Genomic DNA, 25424 nt, shown 5'->3' on the forward strand with positions numbered 1-25424 from the left:
CAGCTGAGGGAGAAAGTGGAGCAGGGAATAAAATATAGCCTTCAACTCTTTTACATTAGAGGAATTCTCAAGCTCTGCATAAGACCAGAGACCCTGGGCTACCTGATCCTGAAAGTGTGCTCCCCAGCCATCGGGACTAGCGTCCGTGGTAACGTTAGCGGATGAAGTGATAACCCATAAAACTCCCTTAGATAGATTGTCCCAATCTAACCACCATGCAAGGGAGTGTATTACATCTGACGTTAGAACGACTGTGTCATCCAGCTTTCCTTCCCTCCTAATGTCCTCTTGTAATACAAATTTCTGTAGCTGTCTAGTGTGGAATTGCGCCCATTGGACAGCGGGAAGACAGGAAGTCAGGGAACCTAATAAAGACATGGCATTCCTCAATGACATACTACGCTTACTGATGGCTATACTCACTTTATGTATTATGGTGGTCTTTTTCTCATCAGGAAGCCTACATATCTGGTCAACTGAGTCCAATAGGAGCCCCAGAAATTTCTGACATGTCACAGGCTGGAGCCTGGATTTTTCCCAGTTTATAATCCAGCCCAGTTTTTGCAAAGAAAATACTACTTCCCCCAACCTCCTCTCACACTGTAGGGAATCTCTACCTACAATCAACAGGTCATCTAGATACGGAATTACTAGTGTGTCCCTTACTCGTAGGAAGGACATTACCTCTGATAGTAATTTGGTAAAAACCCTTGGAGCCATGGATAAACCAAATGGCATAGCCCGGTATTGTAGGTGACAGACCTGCCCCTCTATAACCACTGCTACCCGGAGAAATTTTTGGTGTAACTGGTGTATGGGGAGATGGTAGTAAGCATCCTTAAGATCCAATACTACCATGTAACAATTTGGAAACAAATTTTTAATAGCTGAACGAATAGATTCCATTTTAAATGTTCTGGGTTTTATAAAGGAATTTAATTTTCTCAAATTGATTATGGTTCTGAAAGAGCCGTCCGGCTTAGAAATTAGAAATAAGGGGGAGTAGAAGCCCTTCCCTATCTGGGATGGTGGTACTTTTATTAATACATGTTTGGATATGAGGGATTTAATTTCCGTTTCAAGGGCCTCCTGCTGAGGCCTAGATTTTAAGGATGTAAGAAGGAAGGAATCCGGAGGTGTTTGGATGAAATCTAAAGCGAGGCCTGAAGAAACTAAATTGATGGCCCACGGATTGACCGTTATTTCCTTCCATTGCTCTGCAAAGTGTAGAAGTCTAGCTCCCACTGGCAGAACCGGGTCAACGGAATTTATCCGCTGGCTTAAAGGGACGTTTATTGAATAGATTTCCTTTTTTGAATTCTTTATTATTATTCCATCGGTCTTTAAAGCCTCCCTTCTTGCCGAATGGTGGCTTCCTGAACGCCCTTCTGTAAGAAGGAATAAAGGGATTAGGGAACCCCTTCTTCCTTTCACCCGCCTTAGTGAGTATTTCGTCTAATACTGTTCCGAAGAGGTACTCACCCTGACAGGGTATGGCACACAATTTAGACCTGGACTGGGCATCTCCTTTCCAGTTTTTTAGCCATAAGGCTCTACGAGCCGTGTTAGTAAGACTGGCCGTTCTGGCCGCTAGACGGAGTGAGTCAATAGAGGCATCAGAAATAAATGCCGCAGCCCCCTTAATTAAAGGAATAGCGGAGCGCAATTTTTCCCTGGATACTCCGGTTTTAATGTTTTGGTCCAGCTGGTCAAGCCAAACTAGCATAGACCTGCTAGTAGAAGTGGCTGCAATTGCAGGTTTAAAGGCCGTTACACAGGCTTCCCATGACTTTTTAAGTATTGTGTCAGATTTCCTGTCCATAGGATCTGATAAGGAACCTGCATCTTCAACTGGCAGGGAAGAACGGCGGGAGGTGGATGCCACCGCCGCATCCACTTTAGGTACTTTGGACCAAGTGGTCAAGTCCTCATCATCAAAGGGGTACCGCCTTTTACACGAGACTGGCACGAACCCCTTTTGTCCTTTACTCCATTCCCGTTTAACCAGGTCCTTGATGGCCTGATTCACTGGAAACACATGGCCTTTTTTCTGTGAAAGACCAGCAAACATAGCGTCCTGAGGTGTCAGAGGTTCCTTAGACTCTGCTACCCCCATAGTACCTCTCACTGACTTAATCAGATTATTAACACTGTCCGTGGGGAAACAGACGTAATCCTCCTCATCCGAGGAGCCTGATTTCTGAGAAACGTCTGAGCTGACCTCCCCACTTTCTGCTGACGTGTCTGCTGCAGGTGAAGGCGCCTTCCTGGTTCTTTTCTCAACATTCACCGCCGGACTACCTCCCAAGGACTGAAGCTCTTCCCTGATCATGAGACGAATCTCCTTCATCCTGACCGAACTCTCCTGCTGCAAGGTGTAATCTATGCAACTCTGACATAATTTTTTAATATAGGAGTCCGGCAGGGGCTCAATACACATCGCACACTGCTTGTGCCTAGATTTCTCCGTCCGCTTACCCTATAAGATAGAAGTAGGAGAACTACCATTAGCCCCCATAAAGCCAGCTACACATTTACCCAGGAGTAAGGTTAAATACCGTCTGCCGGGTTGTACGATCAGCTTTCAGTGCAGAGCGGCCTGACTTTTTCACAGATTTCTCAGCGGAGTCACTTCTCTTTGAGTGTCCACTGCCTTTCTCTTTAGCATCACCACTAGGCAGGATTAAATCCTCCAGTGGGCGCTCGATATCCTCCTGGGACGACATGTTGCGCAACCAGGAGTGCTCTGAACTGCCTTATATAGCACCGCCTGTGCTTCACAGCTGAGAAAGCACTCCCCCCTTTTTTTTTTTTTTTTTTGTACCTGACCATAGAGGAGATTAGCGATTAGTCCAGGTGTGTGGCCCGCAGTCTCCTTCTCCAGCCGCAGATGCTTGTAGTAATTACCGGCAACCGCAATGGCGCCTATAGCCGAGCCCAGGCTGACCTCGCGACCCCGGAAGTTCCACTAAGCATTTCCGGGACGCCGATGCTACTGCGCATGCGCCGGCGTCCCTGCTACATGCTGGAAGACGCCGCACCTGCAGCCATGTCAGACATTCAGTATCTCCGCTCCGGAGCACCAGGAGGGGAACCAACCACCGGGGAGACGCCAGCACCACCGCAGCTCCATATTTCTTAGGAGTATATCCTCTTACCTGCCCAGGACCCCGGGCCGGACGAGGTAGGTGCCGCTCCGCATCATTGGTGGCCCATACAACAGTGTCCCAGCAGGGAGACTGTTGACAGCATCAGCAGACGAGGGGTCCACAGGATCATCCCCCGTCTCTGTTCTACCCGCTCTGGAGCCCCTGCCGCTCAGCAGAGTCGTACAGGCGGCAGTCCAGGCGGGTTTTTCCTCTTCATACTCCATAGAGTCTTCTCTGTGGGTTCCCGTCTAGGAACAGGAAACCAACTGAGGAGCGAGGGGGGGCCGCCCCTTTTATCTCTCTGTAGGTTTCCTGTTCCCAGGGGCGGATCCCCTCTCTCAGTGGGTGCTGTCGTGGCGAATAGAAAATCGGGTTTGCGATGAGAGCCAGGACTGCTTCACTGTGTCTGGAGGTTCTGAGGGTGAGGGGAGCTACTTGGTCAAGGGTGCTTCTAAGAGTGTCAGTGTAGTAATGTACAGCCAGATCACGACAGGAAAAAGAAGAGATTGGGGACATTGATGAGTGTAGGGAGTCAAAGTGCGTGAGGATTAATAACATGTAGATATCTGAATGCTGGGGTGAGCGAGGATTTGTGAGTGTGAGAGAGAGAATGTTGTGGTCAGAGAGGGGAAGCGGTGAGTTATCTAGGTAGGAGATTGAACAGAGCCGGACAAAGACCAGGTCCAGGGTGTTACCGTCTTTGTGTGTTTCAGAGGTTGAGAGCTGTGAGAGGCCGAGCGAAGTGGTTAGTGATAGAAGTTGGGATGCAGATGTGGAAGTGGGGCTGTTAATGGGGATGTTGAAGTCTCCCAGGATAAGGGTTGGGAGTTCTGAGGACATGAAGTGCGGCAGCCAGGCAGAGAAATGGTCCAGAAAGTGGGTGGGCGAGCCTGGGGGCCGGTATATGACGGCTCATCTGAGGGAGAGGGGATGGAAGAGCCTGATGGTGTGGACCTCAAAAGAAGGGAATGAGAGTGATCATTTACTAATCAGTCCTGCAGGCCAAGCTCTGTGCTGACAATACAGCAGAATGAAAGCCGAGAATAGTCCAGCCTTTGCAGAAAACCTGGCACAATCCTGTCACCGATTGGCTGCAGTGGTCACATACTGTTTCTGCTGGATGAGATAGAGGAGACCTGCAGAAAACATGGGCAGAGATATGGCGGAGGGGCATAGATAGGTTGGGGAGAAAATGCTTCAGAGCTGCATTTATAATTCTACAGGCTTCAGAGCTGAAATCTCCCAGAATCCCCAGCCTGCGCAGAGCATACTTCAATAATTGGCATCTAGATGGTGTGTTAATAGAAGGCACTAAAAGCTTCTAAATGTTACAAAAAGCATCTGCCCCAGTACATTATAACATTACGCGGCCATAAATCTCCACCCCTGAATTTCTGGACACTTACAAATCAATTTTATATTGAGCCATTGGAGAAAGTTCTTGTTGTGCAACCTGCACGAGAGGGGACAATCCTGTCCGATCATTGTGAAACATCTCTACCCCCGTGACGGTGAGATCCACGCTCAGCCTCCGAGGGGGGCTTCATACTTTTACATCTGTAATGTTACTATATGGTATGGAGATTATTCTCGGCATCTGGCAAGAATCAGCAATCCTAATATAAAACATATTGGGGATTCATGCGCGAGAGTCTCCGTCCTGTCAGGAGCCGCGTTCTCGTTACGTTACTGTAAAGCTTCTATTACACTCAATATAAATCCACTTAACTGTTATTAAAAAACAATTCTGGTGTTGAAATAAAGATGTAATATTACTAGAATCTGCAGCGGAGGAAGAGAGACCATGAATATGCAACATACGGTAATATACACAGCACAAACTGCCCATCACCACAAATCAGCGGTGACATCCCCGAGAATGCCTCCTATCCATCACCAGAGATCAGCGGTGACATCACTGAGAATGCCTCCTACCCATCACAAGAGATCAGAGGTGACATCACTGAGAATGCCTCCTACCCATCACTAGAAATCAGAGGTGACCACCGAGAATGCCTCCTATCCATCACTAGAGATCAGAGGTGACCACTGAGAATGCCTCCTATACATCACCAGAGATCAGCGGTGACATCACTGAGAATGCCTCCTATCCATCACCAGAGATCAGCAGTGTCATCACTGAGAATGCCTCCTACCCATCACAAGAGATCAGCGGTGACCACCGAGAATGCCTCCTATCCATCACTAGAGATCAGAGGTGACCACTGAGAATGCCTCCTATCCATCACCAGAGATCAGAGGTGACATGACTGAGAATGCCTCCTATCCATCATTAGAGATCAGCGGTGACATCACTGAGAACCATACTTCGTAAATAAAGTTTAATATCATGTATTTATCCGCTACATTAATATTTTTGGCAAAACATTTGTTGCATTTAACAGATCAAGTACTGTAAATGGATGCCAAGTCATAAAAACTCATGGCCCCTGGCCATTTAGGGTCTGTGCACACGTTGCGGATTTGACGCTGCGGATTCGCAGCAGTTTTCCATGCGTTGTACAGTAGCATGTAAACCTATGGAAAACCAAATAAGCAGTGCACATGCTGCGGAAAATACCACGCGGAAATGCTGCGGTTTATTTTCCGCAACATGACAATTCTTTGTGCAGATTGCGAAGCGTTTTACACCTGTTCCATAACTGAAATCCGCACAAAAACAGCGGAAAAATCCACACACAAATCCGCAATATGTGCACATACCCTAAATGATGCTGTCAAGTCAATTCATTCCTTAATTTCATTTTTGTATTGTTTTTTTGTAAGAGAGTTAGGGGATTTTCCCTTACAGGATTTTATGGGAAGCCAAGGAGAAAAAAAAGCATGTAGAGAAAAAACAAAACAGTTGTATCAATTAAGTGCAGAATCCCAGTGTTTCTGCAATAAAAAAAAATGCTGCTTTAACCCTTAACGACAGCTGAAGCGTCCTGACGGTGGCAGTTAAAAGGGAACTGTCACCCCCAAAATCGATGGTGAGGCAAAAGCTCACCGTCATCAGGGGCTTATCTCCAGCATTCTGTAATGCTGTAGATAAGCCGCTGATGTTACCTGAAAGAGGAGAAAAAGACGTTAGATTATACTCACCCAGGGGTGGTCTCAGGATAGGTCCGGGGCCTCCCATCTCCATTCCGTCTTCTTCTGGTCTTCACGCCGCGGCTCCGGCGCAGGCATACTTTGTCTGTCCTGTTGAGGGCAGAGCAAAGTACTGCAGAAAGGTCAGAGGCCCAGCACCTGCGCACTGCAGTACTTTGCTCTGCCCTCAACAGGACAGACAAAGTACGCCTGCACCGGAGCTGCGGTGTGAAGACCAGAAGAGGACGTCATGCAGCGTCGGACTGGAACACCTTGGGCCCACCAGAGAAAATCATTCTTGGGGCCCACTATGTAGCTACATAGAAATACATTCAAGACCATCAATTGTGCGGTAAAACACACTAATATCAGGGCATAATTTTAATTATGTAGCAGGGGTTGGGGTAGCCCCCTCATAGAATATAAAGTAGCCCCCCTCATAGAATATAATGTAGCCTTCCACAGAATATAATGCAGCCCCCCCTCATAGGATACAATACAGCACCCCACAAAATATAATGCAGCCACCCCCCATAGAATATAATGTAACTCCCTCATATGGCATAATGCAGCCCCTCCACAGAATATAATGTAGCCCCTCAGAGTGTAATACAACCCCCCATAGAATATACTGTAGCCCCCTCATAGGGCATAATGCAGCTCCTCTCATACAGTATGATGTAGCCACCTAAGAGAATAATACAGCCCCCACATATAATATAATGCAGCCCCTCCGCAGAATATAATATAGCCCCCTCAGAGTATAATGCAACCCCTCATAAGGCAGCCCCCTATAGAATATACTATAGCCCCTCATAGGGCATAATGTAGCTCCCCTCATATAGTATGATGTAGCCCCCTCAGAGAATAATGCAGCCCCCACAGAATTATAATGTAGTCCCCTCATAGGGTATAATGCAGCCCCCCTGAAAGGGTATAATGCAGCCCCCTCCACCATCATCATTGTTCTCCCCCTCCACCATTGTACTCATTACCACCTCCATCATTGCCTCCTCCCCACCACCATTGTCCTTTCCACCACTACCATCTTTGTCCTTTACACCACAACCATCATTGCTTTCTTCTCCACCATCATCATTGCCTCCCCCACCACCATCATCATCATTGCCCCTACCACCATAATTGCCCCCACCACCATCATCATTGCCTCCAGCACCATCATCATTGCCTCCAGCACCATCATCATTGCCTCCAGCACCATCATCATTGCCTCCAGCACCATCATCATTGCCTCCAGCACCATCATCATTGCCTCCAGCACCATCATCATTGCCCCACCACCATCATCATTGCCTCCCCCCAAACACACACACACACACACACACACACACACAGCTGAACACACGGAGGCAGGGACACACACGCAGGCAGACGCACACACAGACACACACACAGCCGCACACACGCAGGCACGCACGCGCGCACACACACACACACACACACAGCCGCAGACACACGCAGACGCAGGCACACATACACACACAGCCACACTCGCGCGCTCACACACAGCACCCACTCACCTCTCCGCACGTTCCCAGCAGCCGCAGCACATCCCGGCAACTTTCTGTCTGAAACAGCCACGCTGAATGATGATGTCATCCAGCCGCGCTGATTCAGACAGGAAGTGCCGGACAGGAAGGAGGACGGCGTGGATCCCTGCAGCTCTGCTCTGGTCCCAAGCTGCAGGGATCGCAGTGAAGGATCACCGCCCTTTAGGGGCCCCCCATTCAGCAGCAGCGGCGGCGGGTAGTGCTAGCCTCAGCATGCGGCTAATGCTGCCCGCCATTAAAGTTAAATGGTATTCACGCCTCTCCACGCCCATGAGGGCGTGGGGAAGCGTGAATATTCATTTCTCTTTAGCAGCAGAGACAGGCTCCTGTTCCTCTGCTGCTCTCTGGCACCAGAAGGGCCCCCCTTGACTCAGGGGCCCCATAGCAGCTGGGTGTGCCGCTGTTAGCGGAGCAGTGGGGGCCCTAGGCAGCTGCTGGCCAATATGCCAGCAGGTGTCAGTGCCTGGGCCCACTGGAGAATCCTCCGGCTCTCTGGTGGGTCAGTCCAACCCTGACGTCATGGAATGAAGATAGGAGGCGCCGGAGCAGACCTGAGACACCCATTGGACCGGACCGCAGCGGGACCGCCCCTGGGTGAGTATAATCTAACCTTTTTCTCCTCTTTCAGGATACATCGGGGGCTTATCTACAGCATTACAGAATGCATTACAGAATGCTGTATATATACCCCCTAATGACGGTGAGCTTAGCTCATCATTGATTTTGGGCGTGACAGGTTCCCTTTAAGGGTTCTTATTCCTCAGCGTCACTTTTTAACAGCGCTGAGAGATAAGTGAATAGTGCCCCTAGAGTTGGTAAGGCTCGGACTGGCCCACCGGAGAACCGGAGGATCCTCCGGTGGGCCCAGGCACTGACACCTGCTGGCAGGGCCCCCACTGCTCCAGGGGCCCCCACTGCTTCGGGGGCCCCCCCGGCCGCCCCCCACCCACCCTCCTTGAAGACGATACTCACCCTGCTCCAGCGATGGTCTCGGCGTCTGCTCTGCACTAGTGATGTGTCGTTCACGAACGAGCCGGCACAAAGAGCCGGCTCCCTGCTGTGAACGATGGGAGCCGGCACACCAGTGAGAGCCACTAAAATTCCTGAATGGCTCTCACTGGGCGTAAAATCCCAGGCTTCGGCATGTGTAACTCCGCCCACCTGAGGAAAACCCCGCCCACGCTTCAATTTAATTGGCTCTAAGAAGTGGGCGGTGTTTCTGCGGTAGGTGAGCGGAGTTTCGGACGCATGAATAGATAATGAATAGGGATCCATTTAGGATCCAAAAAGAGCCGGTTCATGAGCCGAAAGAGCCGGCTCTTTTTGGTGAGCGGAGCCATGAGAGCCGGATCACCAAAAAGAGCCGGACTGCCCATCACTACTCTGCACTGCATCTTCTTCCTGCTTGTGCGGTCACGTGGTACCGCTTCATTAAGGTCATGAATATGCGCATATTCATGACTTTAATCAGTATCACATGACCGCACAAGCTCAAGCAGGAAGAAGATGCAGTGCAGAGCAGACGCCGAGACCATCGCTGGAGCAGGCAGCAGGGTGAGTATCGTCTTCAAGGAGGGTGGGTGGCGGCCGGGGGGGCCCCCGGAGCAGTGGGGGACACTGATGGGGCAGAATGCTGGACACACACTGGGGCAGAATGCTGGAGACACACTGGGCCAGATTGCTGGACACACACTGGGGGCAGAACGCTGGACACACACTGGGGGCAGAACGCTGGACACACTGGGGGCAGAACGCTGGACACACTGGGGGCAGAACGCTGGACACACTGGGGGCAGAACGCTGGACACACTGGGGGCAGAACGCTGGACACACTGGGGGCAGAACGCTGGACACACTGGGGGCAGAACGCTGGACACACTGGGGGCAGAACGCTGGACACACTGGGGGCAGAACGCTGGACACACTGGGGGCAGAACGCTGGACACACTGGGGGCAGAACGCTGGACACACTGGGGGCAGAACGCTGGACACACTGGGGGCAGAACGCTGGACACACTGGGGGCAGAACGCTGGACACACTGGGGGCAGAACGCTGGACACACTGGGGGCAGAACGCTGGACACACTGGGGGCAGAACGCTGGACACACTGGGGGCAGAACGCTGGACACACTGGGGGCAGAACGCTGGACACACTGGGGGCAGAACGCTGGACACACTGGGGGCAGAACGCTGGACACACTGGGGGCAGAACGCTGGACACACTGGGGGCAGAACGCTGGACACACTGGGGGCAGAACGCTGGACACACTGGGGGCAGAACGCTGGACACACTGGGGGCAGAACGCTGGACACACTGGGGGCAGAACGCTGGACACACTGGGGGCAGAACGCTGGACACACTGGGGGCAGAACGCTGGACACACTGGGGGCAGAACGCTGGACACACTGGGGGCAGAACGCTGGACACACTGGGGGCAGAACGCTGGACACACTGGGGGCAGAACGCTGGACACACTGGGGGCAGAACGCTGGACACACTGGGGGCAGAACGCTGGACACACTGGGGGCAGAACGCTGGACACACTGGGGGCAGAACGCTGGACACACTGGGGGCAGAACGCTGGACACACTGGGGGCAGAACGCTGGACACACTGGGGGCAGAACGCTGGACACACTGGGGGCAGAACGCTGGACACACTGGGGGCAGAACGCTGGACACACTGGGGGCAGAACGCTGGACACACTGGGGGCAGAACGCTGGACACACTGGGGGCAGAACGCTGGACACACTGAGGGCAGAACGCTGGACACACTGGGGGCAGAACGCTGGACACACTGGGGGCAGAACGCTGGACACACTGGGGGCAGAATGCTGGACACACTGGGGGCAGAATGCTGGACACACTGGGGGCAGAATGCTGGACACACTGGGGGCAGAATGCTGGACACACTGGGGGCAGAATGCTGGACACACTGGGGGCAGAATGCTGGACACACTGGGGGCAGAATGCTGGACACACTGGGGGCAGAATGCTAAACACACTGGGGGCAGAATGCTGGACATACTGGGGCAGATTGTTGGACACACTGGGGGTAATATGCTGGACACACTGGGGCAGATTGCTGGACACTGGGGCAATATGCTGGACATACTGGGGCAGGTTGCTGGACACACTGGGGGCAGGACTGGAGGCATGGGCAGAATGTAGATACAGGGCATGATTGGAGACACGGGGCAGAATGAAAGACATGGGGCAGGATTGGATCATGGGGCAGGATGGATACGATGGAGACAGATGGGGCAGGATGGGGAGATCATATGGGGTAGAATGGATACTCAAGAGGGCAGGATGCGAGAACATATGGCTGGAGCCAGGAATGAGATAAACGGGGCCAGGATGGGGAATATTATTACCATAGGGGCTAATTAAGGGATATTATTACTGCAGTGATGTATTTATTTTATTTTTTGAGTATACTGTTTTAATTGGGGGGGCGGTCCTGTTACTGTGTAGAGTGACACTATGTCGCCTTTTTTTCTTCATGTGGTGTAATGTAGAAGTTGTGAAAAATTAAGTAATGTGTTCTGCAAGCGGAGCTCGAGATAACTGTGTTATTTCCTGCAGAAATGAGTCCTGGCTGGAAGAAATGATGGCGGTCTGTGCTGGATGAAAGATGAAGGACTTCACCTAGAGACGTCACTGGTGAGTCAGTGTTACCTATACACTGACACTATACACTGTATACTATATACAGAGCTCCTGTGTATAATGTCACCAGTGATAACTGTATTACCTATACATTATATACAGAGCTCCTGTGTATAATACCACCAGTGATCTCTGTATTACCTCTACACAGACACTGCATACTAAGTACAGATCTCCTGTGTATAATGTCACTTAGGCTGCCGTCACACATTCAGTATTTGGTCAGTATTTTACATCAGTATTTGTAAGCCAAAACCAGGAGTGGGTGATAAATGCAGAAGTGGTGCACATGTTTCTATTATACTTTTCCTCAAATTGTTCCACTCCTGGTTTTGGCTTACAAATACTGATGTAAAATACTGACCAAATACTGCTAGTGTGACAGCAGCCTTATGGTGATAGTATTGTGTTTTTTTTTGTTTTTTTTTTATTTCTGATCAGTATTGTAGTATTCAGTCACTATGTGGTGGTAATATGTGGTCTGGAAATGGTGTTGTGGTATTTGTCCCTTGTATGTGCTATTTGGTCACCAAGTGGTGGTAATATGTGGTCTTGACATGGTGTGGTGGTATTTGTCCCTTGTATGTAGTATTATTCGGTCACTATGTGGTCTGGTCATGGTGTGGTGGTATTTCTTCCTGTATGTGGTAATATTGGTCTTGGTATAGTGGATTGTGTTGTGTATGGCGGTCATTTGTTCTCTCTGATATTAATTAGGAGAAGATTCTTTATTTCCATTAGAGTTTTAATGCTTTGTACACAGCGGCGGAGATGCACTTACAGGGGTTTCCTGTGGAAAAAAGTAACCACCTCTCCACAGGATAAGTGATAACATATTGATTGGTGGGGGTCTGATTGCTTTGACCCATTCAGCAAAATGTGGAATTTTTTATCCCCATGAGACTGGAGTGGCATGTCCGACTAGATCACTGATCCATTCATTCCCTCAGTGGCTGCTCTTGTTTTTTTCTGGAAGCCCCAAAGAGAATGAATGGAGCTGCGGTCAGAAATCCCACCTGCCGCTGCATTTTAAAATAGTGATAAAAGTGTCCTGTCAGGGATAAAACTTCCCCAGTTTCTAATGGTCGGATCTAAGCGATCACCTATCCTGTGGAGCCCATGGATCAGTGATAACTTGTTTTACCAAGAACCACATTAATGTAAACTACCGTAATTATACATCCCAGTTATTGGGGCACATGGTAGATGTGCGGCAGCCGCCGGTGTTTTACAGCCGATGCTCCACTATAATGACAGATATTTGCATATAGCTGTAGGGTGGGCCCCTAGAGTCCATTCCTCTGGTGGGCCCCAGACACCCCAGTCCGACGCTGAATCTCCGGAGTCTCGGCTACTGGGAGTAGCTGAGTCCCTGGAGAACATGATCGAGGCCAGTTTTCATGGTCCTGTCATGTGATCGCTGTTATAAACCAAATAACGGCGATCACAAAAAAAAAAAAAGTCTGATTTAAAATTATTTTCTCTCTTCTCTGATATGATATAGCATATCAGAGAAGACAGAAAAGAGTTCCCCCGAGCCTCCCTGATACCTCTGCCATTTCTGGACCCTTCTGCTCTGTTTCCTAGCCTTCCGTGTCATCTTACTGGAAAAAAAAAGGGTGGGTGCATGCGCTGTGCGACAGCCGAAATCTGCCGGTTGGTACCTGGCAATAATAGGAAGTTCTTCCAATTGGTTCCTTTTGATGACTGTTATAGGGTCTATAACCGTGATCAAAATTAAAAAAAAAAAAAAAGTATAAAAAAATCCCCCTTTGTCACCCCCATAGCTAGAAAAAAAAATAATATTTTTTTTTCCTTTCTTTGCAGTTGGGGTTGGGGTTAGGGCTGTGGTTGTGATAGGTTTGTGGTATCGACCCTTGCATATTATCCCCCTCCCTGCCTCACACCCTGGATACAATCCTTGACGGGTGTGGGTTCCAAAATGGGGTCACTTGTGGGGTATTTTCACTGTTTAGGCACATCAGGGGTCTCCAAACGCGACATGGCATCCGCTCTCGATTCCAGCTATGGTAATTTTGCGTTCAAGAAGTTCTCCTTCCCTTCTGAGCCCTGCAATGCGCCCAAACAGTGGATCTCCCCCACAGATGGGGTATCGGCGTACTCAGGAGAAATTGCGCAACACATTTTGTGGTCCATTTTCTCAAAGTACACTTGTGAAAATAAAAGAGTTTAGGTCTAAAGTAATTTTTTTGTGAAAAAAGTAAAAATTTTATTTTTTTTCTTTCCACATTGCTTCAGTTCTCGTGAAGCAACTTAAGGTTTAATAAACTTCTAGAATGTGGTCTTGAACACCGTGACGGGTGCAGATTTAAGAATGGTGTCACTTTTGGGTATTTTCTGTCATATAGCCCCTGAAAGTCACTTCAAATGTAATGTGGTCCCTAAAAAAAAATGTTTATGTGAATTTTGCTGGAAAAACAGAAAATCACTGGTCAACTTTTAACCCTTCTAACTTCCTAACAAAAAAAAAAAAATCAGGTTTCCAAAATTGCACTAATGTAAAGTAGACATGTGGGAAATGTTATTTATGAACTATTTTGTGTGACATAACTCTCTGATTTAACGGCACAAAAATTAAAAGTTTTACAAATTTCTGTTTCTTTTTCAAAAAGAAATGTAAAATTTCTTTGATAATAACTTGCAACTATCAAGTACAATCTGTCACGAAAAAAATACTGCAATCTCAGAATCAGTGGGATATGTTAAAGCATTCCAGAGCTATTACCTCAAAGTTACACTGGTCAGAATTGTAAAATCTGTCTTGGTCATAAAGGTCAAAATTGGCTCGGTCACTAAGGGGTTAAATCTGCACCAAAATTGCACAGGATAAAAAAAACCAAAAAAACACAACAATCAGAGCCGATTACTGTGAAAACCTGCAATAAAAGGCTGTGAAAAAAAGCCGTGGGAATGCGGCCTAAGCCATATTTATGAAATACAGCTTTCTAAAAAGTTTAACAAAAAGTCTCAAACAAGCTTTAGACAGAAGAGTTACATGTAAAGAAGTTAGAAACTTTGATAAATTCGGTGCAAATGACAACACAGCCACAAGCACCTCTGGGCCTTCGTAGGGCGCCGTCCATGTGTGATGAGGCCACAGGTCTGGCATGAGAAGCCTCGCAGGCAGTCTGCATCCACACTGCAGCCTTGAGCTGTCTGGTTACTTGACAATCTACACCCTGACATTTCAGAAAAGATAAATCCTTCACAAAAATACAAACCTATGAGTGTCCTATGGTGACACACATTAAGTTAGAGGATCTGTACATCATATTGTGCCGCACACTACACCAGCTAGAAGCGGATGACTAGGGGCCAGTGGCCGTACATTGAGGCACATAGTACCTCATACCCCAGTGCCTTCACTTTGCTGACCCCCGGATTACGTGCAGCATTTGCCGTCTCCTTTACTGCTCGCATACAGAGCCCCTTGTTTGTCCATCCTATTGTCAGGAGATCCAGTCACAGATCCACTAAGGAGTTGCACTAGTCACAAATATGGAGCAGATTTCTCTCCCCGAGCTACAAGTAAACAAAAGTCTCCACTAAAGCAGTAAACACGTGAAACAAAGGACATGTAAAAAAATCCAGGAATCAGTGGGACCTGGCGCCAGAATATCTGACAGTCACAGTCTAGAAGGTGTTATTTACAAGGCCAATGCTGGCAGCAGATACACAGCTGTAAATAAGGCCAACGCTGGGCAGCAGACAGCTGTAAATAAGGCCAACACTGGGCAGCAGACAGCTGTAAATAAGGGCAATGCTGGGCAGCAGATACACAGCTGTAAATAAGGGCAACGCTGGGCAGCAGATACACAGCTGTAAATGAGGCCAATGCTGGGCAGCAGACAGCTGTAAATAAGGCCAATGGTGGGCAGAAGATACACAGCTGTAAATAAGGCCAATGGTGGGCAGCAGACAGCTGTAAATAAGGCCAATGGTGGGCAGAAGATACACAGCTGTAAATAAGGCCAATGCTGGGCAGCAGACAGCTGTAAATAAGGCCAATGGTGGGCAGAAGATACACAGCTGTAAATAAGGCCAATGGTGGGCAGCAGATACACAGCTGTAAATAAGGCCAACGCTGGGCAGCAGATACACATCTGTAAATAAGACCAACGCAGGGCAGCGGATACACAGCTGTAAATAAGGTCAACGCTGGGCAGCAGAGACACAGCTGTAAATAAGGCCAATGCTGGGCAGCAGATACACAGCTGTAAATAAGACCAACAAAGAAAAAAAAAAAGTGGTTCCAGCTTCTTGTAAAATGTAATCCATGTTTAATCCAACATGGTAAAATCAGAGTAACTCCTGGGACAACACCATAGCACTGTATGAGGCAAGCGACGCGTTTCGACCGACACAGCGGTCTTTGTCACAGCTGATCTACTTGATAGCTCACCTAGTATAAAAATAACTAACTACCAATGAAATGGTGAGAAATTGTCACATGACCAAAAGGTCCTGACCAGTAAAATAGACAAACATATAAATACACAAAACATATAATACAATACATACTAATGCATACATATATAAAACAGCACACAATACATGCCTTCACATGGTATATACGGTATGTGGAATTACGCAAAAAAACAAACAAAAAAAAAAAAAAAAAAATTCCACAAAACTGCATCAAGACATGTTAATAGTGGAACATCAACTCGTTCCTTTTATTCAGACCATCCGGGAACCTAGTGCCAAGATTAAATATCCAAAAAGCCTCCCGTGTGAGCAGAGTTCTATGGGTGTCACCTCCACGTGGTTTTTTTTTTAATCTTTTCAATGCCAGTAACCCTCAAAGAATCTGTGCTACGTGAGTGTTACTCAATGAAATGTTTTGCTGCAAAATAAATATTACGGCTGTCATTTGTAGTACAGGAAATATCATAAAGATGTTCCGATATGCGATTTTTAAATTTTCTGATAGTACAGCCGATATACGCTTTATTGCAGAGAATGCAGTCAATTTTATACACTACTCACCGAGTGTTACAGTTGATAAAGTCTTGAATCTTGTATGAATTACTGTTGCAACCATTGCCTAAGGACTTAGTGGTAATCAAATGCTTACATGTAGTGCAATTAGTCACATTGCATTTATGACTACCTGTGCGCTTGAGCCAAGTATCCCTACATTGGTGAGAAGAAAAGGTATTCGGAGATAATATGTTGCCCAACGTGGGCGCTCTTCTGGCTATAAGGCCATGTTCACACTTTGCGGGTTTTACCGCGGATCCGCAGCGTTTCTGCAGCTGCGGGTCCGCAGCAGTTTCCATTGCGTTTACATTTACATGTAAACCCTATGGAAACCGCAATCCGCTGTGCACATGCTGCGGGAAAAACTCGCGCAGAAACGCAGCGGTTTACATTCCGCAGCATGTCACTTCTTTGTGCAGAATCGCTGCGATTCTGCACACATAGGAATGCATTGATCCGCTTACTTCCCGCATGGGGCTGTGCCCACGATGCGGGAAGTAAGCGGATAATGTGCAGATGGTACCCGGGGTGGAGGAGAGGAGACTCTCCTCCAGGCCCTGGGAACCATATTTGTGTGTAAAAAAAAGAATTAAAATAAAAAATAATGATATACTCACCTCTCAGCGCTGCACGCGGTCGTCCGGTCTCAGGGTTGCTGTGCGAGCAAGACCTGCGGTGACGTCGCGGTCACATGACCGTGACGTCGCGGTCACATGACTGTGACGTCACGAAGGTCCTTTTCGCACAGCATCTTTGGAACCAGACCGCCGCGTGCAGCGCCGAGGAGATCGGGACGTCAGAGGGTGAGTATAAACCAATTTTATTATTTTTAACATTACTATTGATGCTGCATATTGCTGCATATGCAGCATCAATAGTATAGGAGTAAAACCCGCAGCGGAAACTGGAAGACAAACCGCGATAAATCTGCAGGGATAACCGCAGCGGTTTTGCCCTGCAGATTTATCAAATCCGCTGCGGGAGGACCCGCAGAGGACCCCGCAAAGTGTGCCCATAGCCTAATATTGCAGCCATCATGTAGGATTTTGGCAAGGGTAGAATCTTCATATAAAATTGGAATCGCTTTGTTAATAATAGTCTTAATTGTATTGAATTGTGGACTATATTGTAGACATACATATGGTCTACTTTCAATGTTCTTTTTGTTAGTTAAAGGGATTGTAAAAATCTTCAAACAAATCAAAATAAATTGAGTACATGCTTGTGGAGAAATGAGAATGTCTTGATCTTTTTTTTCCACTATGTTTAATGCTCTATTAAGCATCCAGTTAGAGTAACCTTGTTTATGAAATTTCTTGCATGATTTCATTAGATCATCCTTCAATGCATTTTTGTTATTACAGTTACCGGTACGTTTTAACCTGGTGAACTCACCCACGGTAATTGATCTAACAGTGTGTTTCTGGTGACTGCTCTTCGCGCGAAGAATGGTATTACCTGCTGTTGGTTTAACATATGTCTGTGTAGAAATCAATTGGTTAGAAATACCCGTTAATTCCAAATCAAGGAAAGAAATTTTGGACACAGCATGAACATACGTAAATCTCAAATTATAATCGTTGTCATTAATATAGTCCACAAACTCCTGTATGGCAGACACATCGCCCCTCCATATGATTAACGTATCGTCGATGTATCTGCCATACCAGGAGATGAAGGAAGAAAATCTATTAGATGTTGAAAATAAAAATTGATACTCCCAATAAGCCATAACTAAATTAGCCAATTATGGTGAAAATTTGGCCCCCATCGCTACACCTATGCACTGTAAATAATAGTCAGAATCAAATGAAAAAAAATAGTGAGTTAATAGAAAAAAAGTAACCTGTAAAATAAAATCAATAAGATCCTGAGAATAAGAACTGTAACTCTTCAGATGAAATTGTAATGCTGACATTGAGACGTTAGGTGGGATACATGTATACAAAGAAACTATGTCACAGTTTAGCCAAATATAATCCGACTGCCACTTTTTATGTGTTAAAATGTCCAAAACGCCCTTTGTGTCTTTAATATGACCTGGTGTCCTTAAAACTAATGGTTGCAACAGGGAATCAAGTAATTGGCCCATATGTTCGTTGATGGAGTCAATACTAGAGACTATAGGTCTCATTGGGGGAAATTGAGCTTGTTTGTGGATTTTAGGTAGTCCATACAAAATGGGCATAACAGGATAAGGAACTTCCAGAAATTCTGCCTGTTTTTTGGATATTACTCCTACAGACACTCCTTCCTCTATGACCTTGTCAATTTTCTGTTTAACCCCTTTACCCCCAAGGGTGGTTTGCACGTTAATGACCGGGCCAATTTTTACAATTCTGACCACTGTCCCTTTATGAGGTTATAACTCTGGAACGCTTCAACGGATCCCGGTGATTCTGACACGGTTTTCTCATGACATATTGTACTTCATGATAGTGGTAAAATTTCTTCGATATAACTTGCGTTTATTTGTGAAAAAAAATGGAAATTTGGCGAAAATTTTGAAAATTTCACAATTTTCCAACTTTGAATTTTTATGCCCTTAAATCACAGAGATATGTCACGCAAAAATACTTAATAAGTAACATTTCCCACATGTCTACTTTACATCAGCACAATTTTGGAACCAAAATGTTATTTTGTTAGGGAGTTATAAGGGTTAAAAGTTGACCAGAAATTTCTCATTTTTACAACACCATTTTTTTTTAGGGACCACATCTCATTTGAAGTCATTTTGAGGGGTCTATATGATAGAAAATACCCAAGTGTGACACCATTCTAAAAACTGCACCCCTCAAGGTGCTCAAAACCACATTCAAGAAGTTTATTAACCCTTCAGGTGTTTCACAGGAATTTTTGGAATGTTTAAATAAAAATGAACATTTAACTTTTTTTCACACAAAATTTATTTCAGCTCCAATTTGTTTTATTTTACCAAGGGTAACAGGAGAAAATGGACCCCAAAAGTTGTTGTACAATTTGTCCTGAGTATGCTGATACCCCATATGTGGGGGTAAACCACTGTTTGGGTGCATGGCAGAGCTCGGAAGGAAAGGAGCGCCATTTGACTTTTCAATGCAAAATTGACTGGAATTGAGATGGGACGCCATGTTGCGTTTGGAGAGCCCCTGATGTGCCTAAACATTGAAACCCCCCACAAGTGACACCATTTTGGAAAGTAGACCCCCTAAGGAACTTATCTAGATGTGTGGTGAGCACTTTGACCCAACAAGTGCTTCACAGAAGATTATAATGCAGAGCCGTAAAAATAAAAAATCATATTTTTTCACAAAAATGATCTTTTCGCCCCCAATTTTTTATTTTCCCAAGGGTAAGAGAAGAAATTGGATCCCAAAAGTTGTTGTGCAATTTGTCCTGAGTACGCCGATATGTGGGGGTAAACGACTGTTTGGGCGCATGGCAGAGCTCGGAAGGGAAGGAGCGCCGTTTGACTTTTCAATGCAAAATTGACTGGAATTGAGATGGGACACCATGTGCCTAAACATTAAAACCCCCCACAAGTGACACCATTTTGGAAAGTAGACCCCTAAAGAACTTATCTAGATGTGTTTTGAGAGCTTTGAACCCCCAAGTGTTTCACTACAGTTTATAACGCAGAGCCGTGAAAATAATTTTTTTTTTTTCACAAAAATGATTTTTTAGCCCCCAGTTTTGTATTTTCACAAGGGTAAAAGGATAAATTGGACCCCAATAGTTGTTGTCAAATTTGTTCTGAGTACGCTGATACCCCGTATGTGGGGGGGGGGGGAACCACTGTTTGGGCGCATGGCAGAGCTCGGAAGGGAAGGAGCGCCATTTGGAATGCAGACTTAGATGGACTGGTCTGCAGGCATCACGCTGCAATTGCAGAGCCCCTGATGTACCCAAACAGTAGAAACCCCCCATAAGTGACCCCATATTGGAAACTAGACCTCCCAAGGAACTTATCTAGATGTGTTGTGAGAACTTTGAACCCCCAAGTGTTTCACTACAGTTTACAACGCAGAGCCGTGAAAATAAAAAATCTTTTTTTTTCCCCACAAAAAATGATTTTTAGCCCCCCAAATTTCTATTTTCCCAAGGATAACAAGAGAACTTGGACCCCAAAAGTTGTTGTCCAATTTGTCCCGAGTACGCTGATACCCCAGGTGTTGGGGTAAACCCCTGTTTGGGCGCACAGGAGAGCTCGGAAGGGAAGGAGCACTGTTTTACTTTTTCAACGCCGAATTGGCTGGAATTGAGATCGGACGCCATGTCGCGTTTGGAGAGCCCCTGATGTGCCTGAACAGTGGAAACTCCCCAATTCTACCTGAAACCCTAATCCAAACACACCCCTAACCCTAATCCCAACAGTAATTGTAATCCAAACCCTAACCCTAACTTTAGCCCCAACCCTAACCCTAACTTTAGCCCCAACCCTAATGGGAAAATGGAAATAAATACATTTTTGTAATTTTATTATTTTTTGCTAACTAAGGGGGTGATGAAGGGGGGTTTGATTTACTTTTATAGCATTTTTTATAGCGGATTTTTATGATTGGCAGCTGTCACACACTAAAAGACGCTTTTTATAGCAAAAAAGTTTTTGCGTCTCCACATTTTGAGACCTATAATTTTTCCATAATTTTTCCATATTTTTGTCCACAGAGTCATGTGAGGTCTTGTTTTTTGCGGGACGAGTTAACGTTTTTATTGGTAACATTTTCGGACACGTGACAATTTTTGATCGCTTTTTATTCCGATTTTTGTGAGGCAGAATGACCAAAAACCAGCTATTCATGAATTTCTTTTGGGGGAGGCGTTCATACCGTTCCACGTTTGGTAAAATTGATAAAGCAGTTTTATTTTTCGGGTCAGTACGATTACAGCGATACCTCATTTATATCATTTTTTTAAATGTTTTGGCGCTTTTATACGATAAAAGCTATTTTATAAATAAAATAATTATTTTGGCATCGCTTTATTCTGAGGACTATAACTTTTTTCTTTTTTTGCTTATGATGCTGTATGGTGGCTCGTTTTTTGTGGGACAAGATGACGTTGTCAGCGGTACCATGGTTATTTAGATCTGTCTTTTTGATCGCGTGTTATTCCACTTTTTGTTCGGCGGTATGATAATAAAGAGTTGTTTTTTAACGCTTTTTTTTTTTTACGGTGTTCACTGAAGGGGTTAACTAGTGGGACAGTTTTATAGGTCGGGTCGTTACGGACGCGGTGATACTAAATGTGTGCACTTTTATTGTTTGTTTTTTTTTATTTAGATAAAAAAATTTATTTATGGGAACAATATTTGTTTTTTTTTTTTATTTATTTTGGAATTTTTTTTTTTTTTTTTACACATCTAAAAAAAAATTTTTTCCCTTTTTTTTTTTTTACTTTGTCCCAGGGGGGACATCACTGTATAGTGACAGATCGCTGATCTGACACTTTGCAGAGCAGTGTGTCATCAGATCAGCGATCTGGCGTGCCTTGCTCCTTGGTTACCAGAGCCTGCTCTGGACCCGGAAGTAGTCCCTGCAGGACCCGGAAGTAGCCCTGCAGCCATTTTGGATCACGTTGGGCAGCGGATACACAGCTGTAAATAAGGCCAACGCTGGGCAGCGGATACACAGCTGTAAATAAGGCCAACGCTGGGCAGCAGATACACAGCTGTAAATAAGACCAACGCTGGGCAGCAGATACACAGCTGTAAATAAGACCAACGCTGGGCAGCGGATACACAGCTGTAAATAAGGCCAACGCTGGGCAGCAGATACACAGCTGTAAATAAGACCAACGCTGGGCAGCAGATACACAGCTATTTACAAGGTCAACGCTGGGCAGCAGACACAGCTGGCAATGCCATTCAGGGCATCAGGGACCTGTGACAGGTCAATCATCTCAAGAATAAATGGGAAAGACCAGAGGAGACACAGAACTAAGGACGGATGCCTCTTACCCGCCCTCTGCCCAGCTGCGACCCTCTCACTAATAAATATTACGGGTCAGGAGGAGCTGTGTAGCTGCATTATGCAAAGGAAAAGCTGAGTGACATCTGCAAAATGGTCGGATCTGAGACAGGTCACAAACAGCAAAGATGGCTGTGAGGAATCAGTGAAGAGCGCTGTTATTGGGGGGAGATATGAGAAGAGCAGACATACCCCGACAATGACAAGCAAATGTCACATAGATGAAGAGAAAATTATAGAGTTGCTGGAAATATCTTAAAACATTCCTCAAAAGAAAATCAGATTAAGGCCGACATAAGACGAGAGCAAGTAAAATCGTCGGGAGTTTCATCCAGAAAACTTGGATAATTTTCAGATGATTTTGATACCTGTTTCTTTATGTCCATGTGTGATTCGTTTTCATATATCTACAGAAAAAAAAATGTACATGATAAAATACAGTTTCCAAGGTTAGTAGAAATGTACCCATAAAAATCAAATGTCATGTGTGTAATAAGATTTTTTTACATCCCCGTAGACTTGAATGGGCGAGTCTCATCTGAGACTAAGAAGAGATTAGTGCATGCTGCGATTTTCTATTTCGCGGACAGTCGGACCAGGAGAAGGATCGATCATCTGACATGGGTCAGTGTGCTGACAAAGTGCGATTTGATTATCATCTCCCTGAGCCCTTATACTGAGAGTTTACTGGGTAACCTCATCATATAAAATGAGGTCAAATACCTGGGACATAGATCATATTGTGATCCGTGCACTGAAGCAGATGACCCCTCCCTCTGATCATGAGAATGGAGGAGAAGGAGCTTTTTCACCATTTCATCGATTTTAGCATTAAATGAAAATGTCCCTTTAAGTGCACTGTGTCCTTATCTATCGAGATGACCTCACCAAATCTATATCCAAAAACTAAAATGACCATCAGCCAAATAAAACTGAACAGAAAGAGTTCGCTGTCTGCTGGCTCATGGGAAGAGTCTAGAAAGTTGTGTCTGGTCATCAGCGCTCTGCAGAGTATTATAAGGTCTCACAATCGTTGTCTGGAAAGGGTTAACCTCCGAACCGACCCATGTAGAAATATTCCTGACCCGATCACTAGGATCGCAGCTACTGGGAGGACCAGACGGCATTTACCGTGCAGAGCAGCCTGTGGACTGCTGCGCCTGTACTGCGGACATCACATCTGGATTTACCTCCGTATTCTCCCCTATAAGCTGTACATTTAGGAAGGATAGCCGAATAAGGGCAAGTTCACACAGGGCGTATTTGCTGTTTTTTTTATGCTAATTTTCAGCTGCTTTTTACAATATCAACAAAGCCTATGAGATTTCAGAAATCTCCTGCACACATTGGTTTTTTGTGTGATCAGGATTTTGTGCTTTGCTGTGTTTTTTGGACATAGAGCATGTCACTTTCAGCGTTTTTGCTGTGTTTTTTCACCCATTGACTTGAATGGGTGTTTAAAAAAAAAAAAAACGCAGCAAAAACGCAGGTATCATTATTTGCTGCGTTTTTGCTGCTGAAAATCCAAGGACATTAGCATGGACAAAGAAAAAAAACAAAAAAAACACGCACCAAAAAAACGCACCAAAAACGCCCCTAAACCTGTCTTTTTTACGTAGCTTCTTTCCTGCCAAGATCAGGTTTTACTGCAGAAAAAAAAGCAGCAAGAACACCCTGTGTGAACTTACCCTAACACTGCGTGTGCGGTAAATATAAATTATAGGGGTGCACAGAGGAAAAGTAGGAGCCAACGGAATTAGAGCCCATACAAGACCATGAGGCCTGATGTTCAATACCAACCAGTGACATATGAGGGCTACACCGGGTTTGGACAGCCTGTATTTCATGGTCTGTGCAGAAACCAGGACCGACCGTGGCTCCCTGAAATAACAGCCTTGATATATGTCTATGGGGCTGGTAGTTTAGCTGGTTCATGCACAGAGTTCTGTATAAGGACCCCAAAACAAACTCATCTAAGCCCTACTGAAAGGCTAAGTTAACACGAGTGCAAAAATGATTGTTCGGTCACCTCCAGCTCTGTGCTCATTCACCTGCACAGGTCAGGAGCTGCCTGCCATACAACCATATTAATGGCCTGCAATCTTCTCCACATTAGCACATAGGCCACTGGGGGTCCGTGCCCGGTCTGTGGGCGCACTGCCGGTGGTGGGCATACACTCCACACAAGGACCACAAAACCGTTCCTCTGAGGCTCTGAGCATTTCCACTACGGTCAATCCGAACATCTGTCCACAAACACAGCACGTTACACAATCCCGAGATCAGGTGCGGAGGCTCAGTTCACGGCGTCATCTACACGGCTGCACTTGTGTCTTGCCAAATTGGACAGGTGCAGCACTCCGAATAATGAGAAGAAACAGCAGCGGACGGGAGCGCCTGCGCTCTGCCCCATCCTATCCAGATATTCATTATCATCATCGCAGAAAACGGGAAGCCTGATATATACAGCTCTATATACCCTGTACATTGCCATCACGACACAGAGAACACGACCACCAGCCAATAGTATCCCCTGCCGGACAAGTATCTAATCCTGCCATCTGTGATATAGCCTGCTGAGCCACTGTATCTAAGGGTGCCATCTGGGATACTGCCTGGTGAGCCACTGTATCTAATCCTGCCATCTGTCATACTGCCTGGTTATCCACTGTATCTAAGCATGCCATCTGGGATACTGCCTGGTGAGCCACTGTATCTAATCCTGCCATCTGTCATACTGCCTGGTTAGCCACTGTATCTAAGCATGCCATCTGGGATACTGCCTGGTGAGCCACTGTATCTAATCCTGCCATCTGTCATACTGCCTGGTTATCCACTGTATCTAAGCGTGCCATCTGGGATACTGCCTGGTGAGCCACTGTATCTAATCCAGCCATCTGTCATACTGCCTGGTTAGCCACTGTATCTAAGCGTGCCATCTGGGATACTGTCTGGTGAGCCACTGTATCTAATCCTGCCATCT

At 46.2% G+C, this 25424-nt stretch overlaps 1 protein-coding gene across 4 annotated transcripts in view; it reads right to left on the bottom strand.

Moving 5' to 3' along the window:
* DENND2B (DENN domain containing 2B) overlaps positions 1-25424 on the bottom strand; it is a 325270-nt gene that overhangs the window by 291876 nt on the left and 7970 nt on the right. For 2 of the 4 annotated variants that reach the window (XM_077286625.1, XM_077286624.1), the window contains exon 2: positions 22810-22848. The exons of the other annotated variants lie outside the window; for them this stretch is intronic. The gene's annotated coding sequence lies outside the window, so the exon portion shown is untranslated. The remainder of the gene's footprint in view (positions 1-22809; positions 22849-25424) is intronic. 4 annotated transcript variants of the gene reach the window in all.

Source organism: Ranitomeya variabilis, chromosome 2 (assembly GCF_051348905.1).
Source record: "Ranitomeya variabilis isolate aRanVar5 chromosome 2, aRanVar5.hap1, whole genome shotgun sequence".
Lineage (NCBI taxonomy): Eukaryota > Metazoa > Chordata > Amphibia > Anura > Dendrobatidae > Ranitomeya > Ranitomeya variabilis.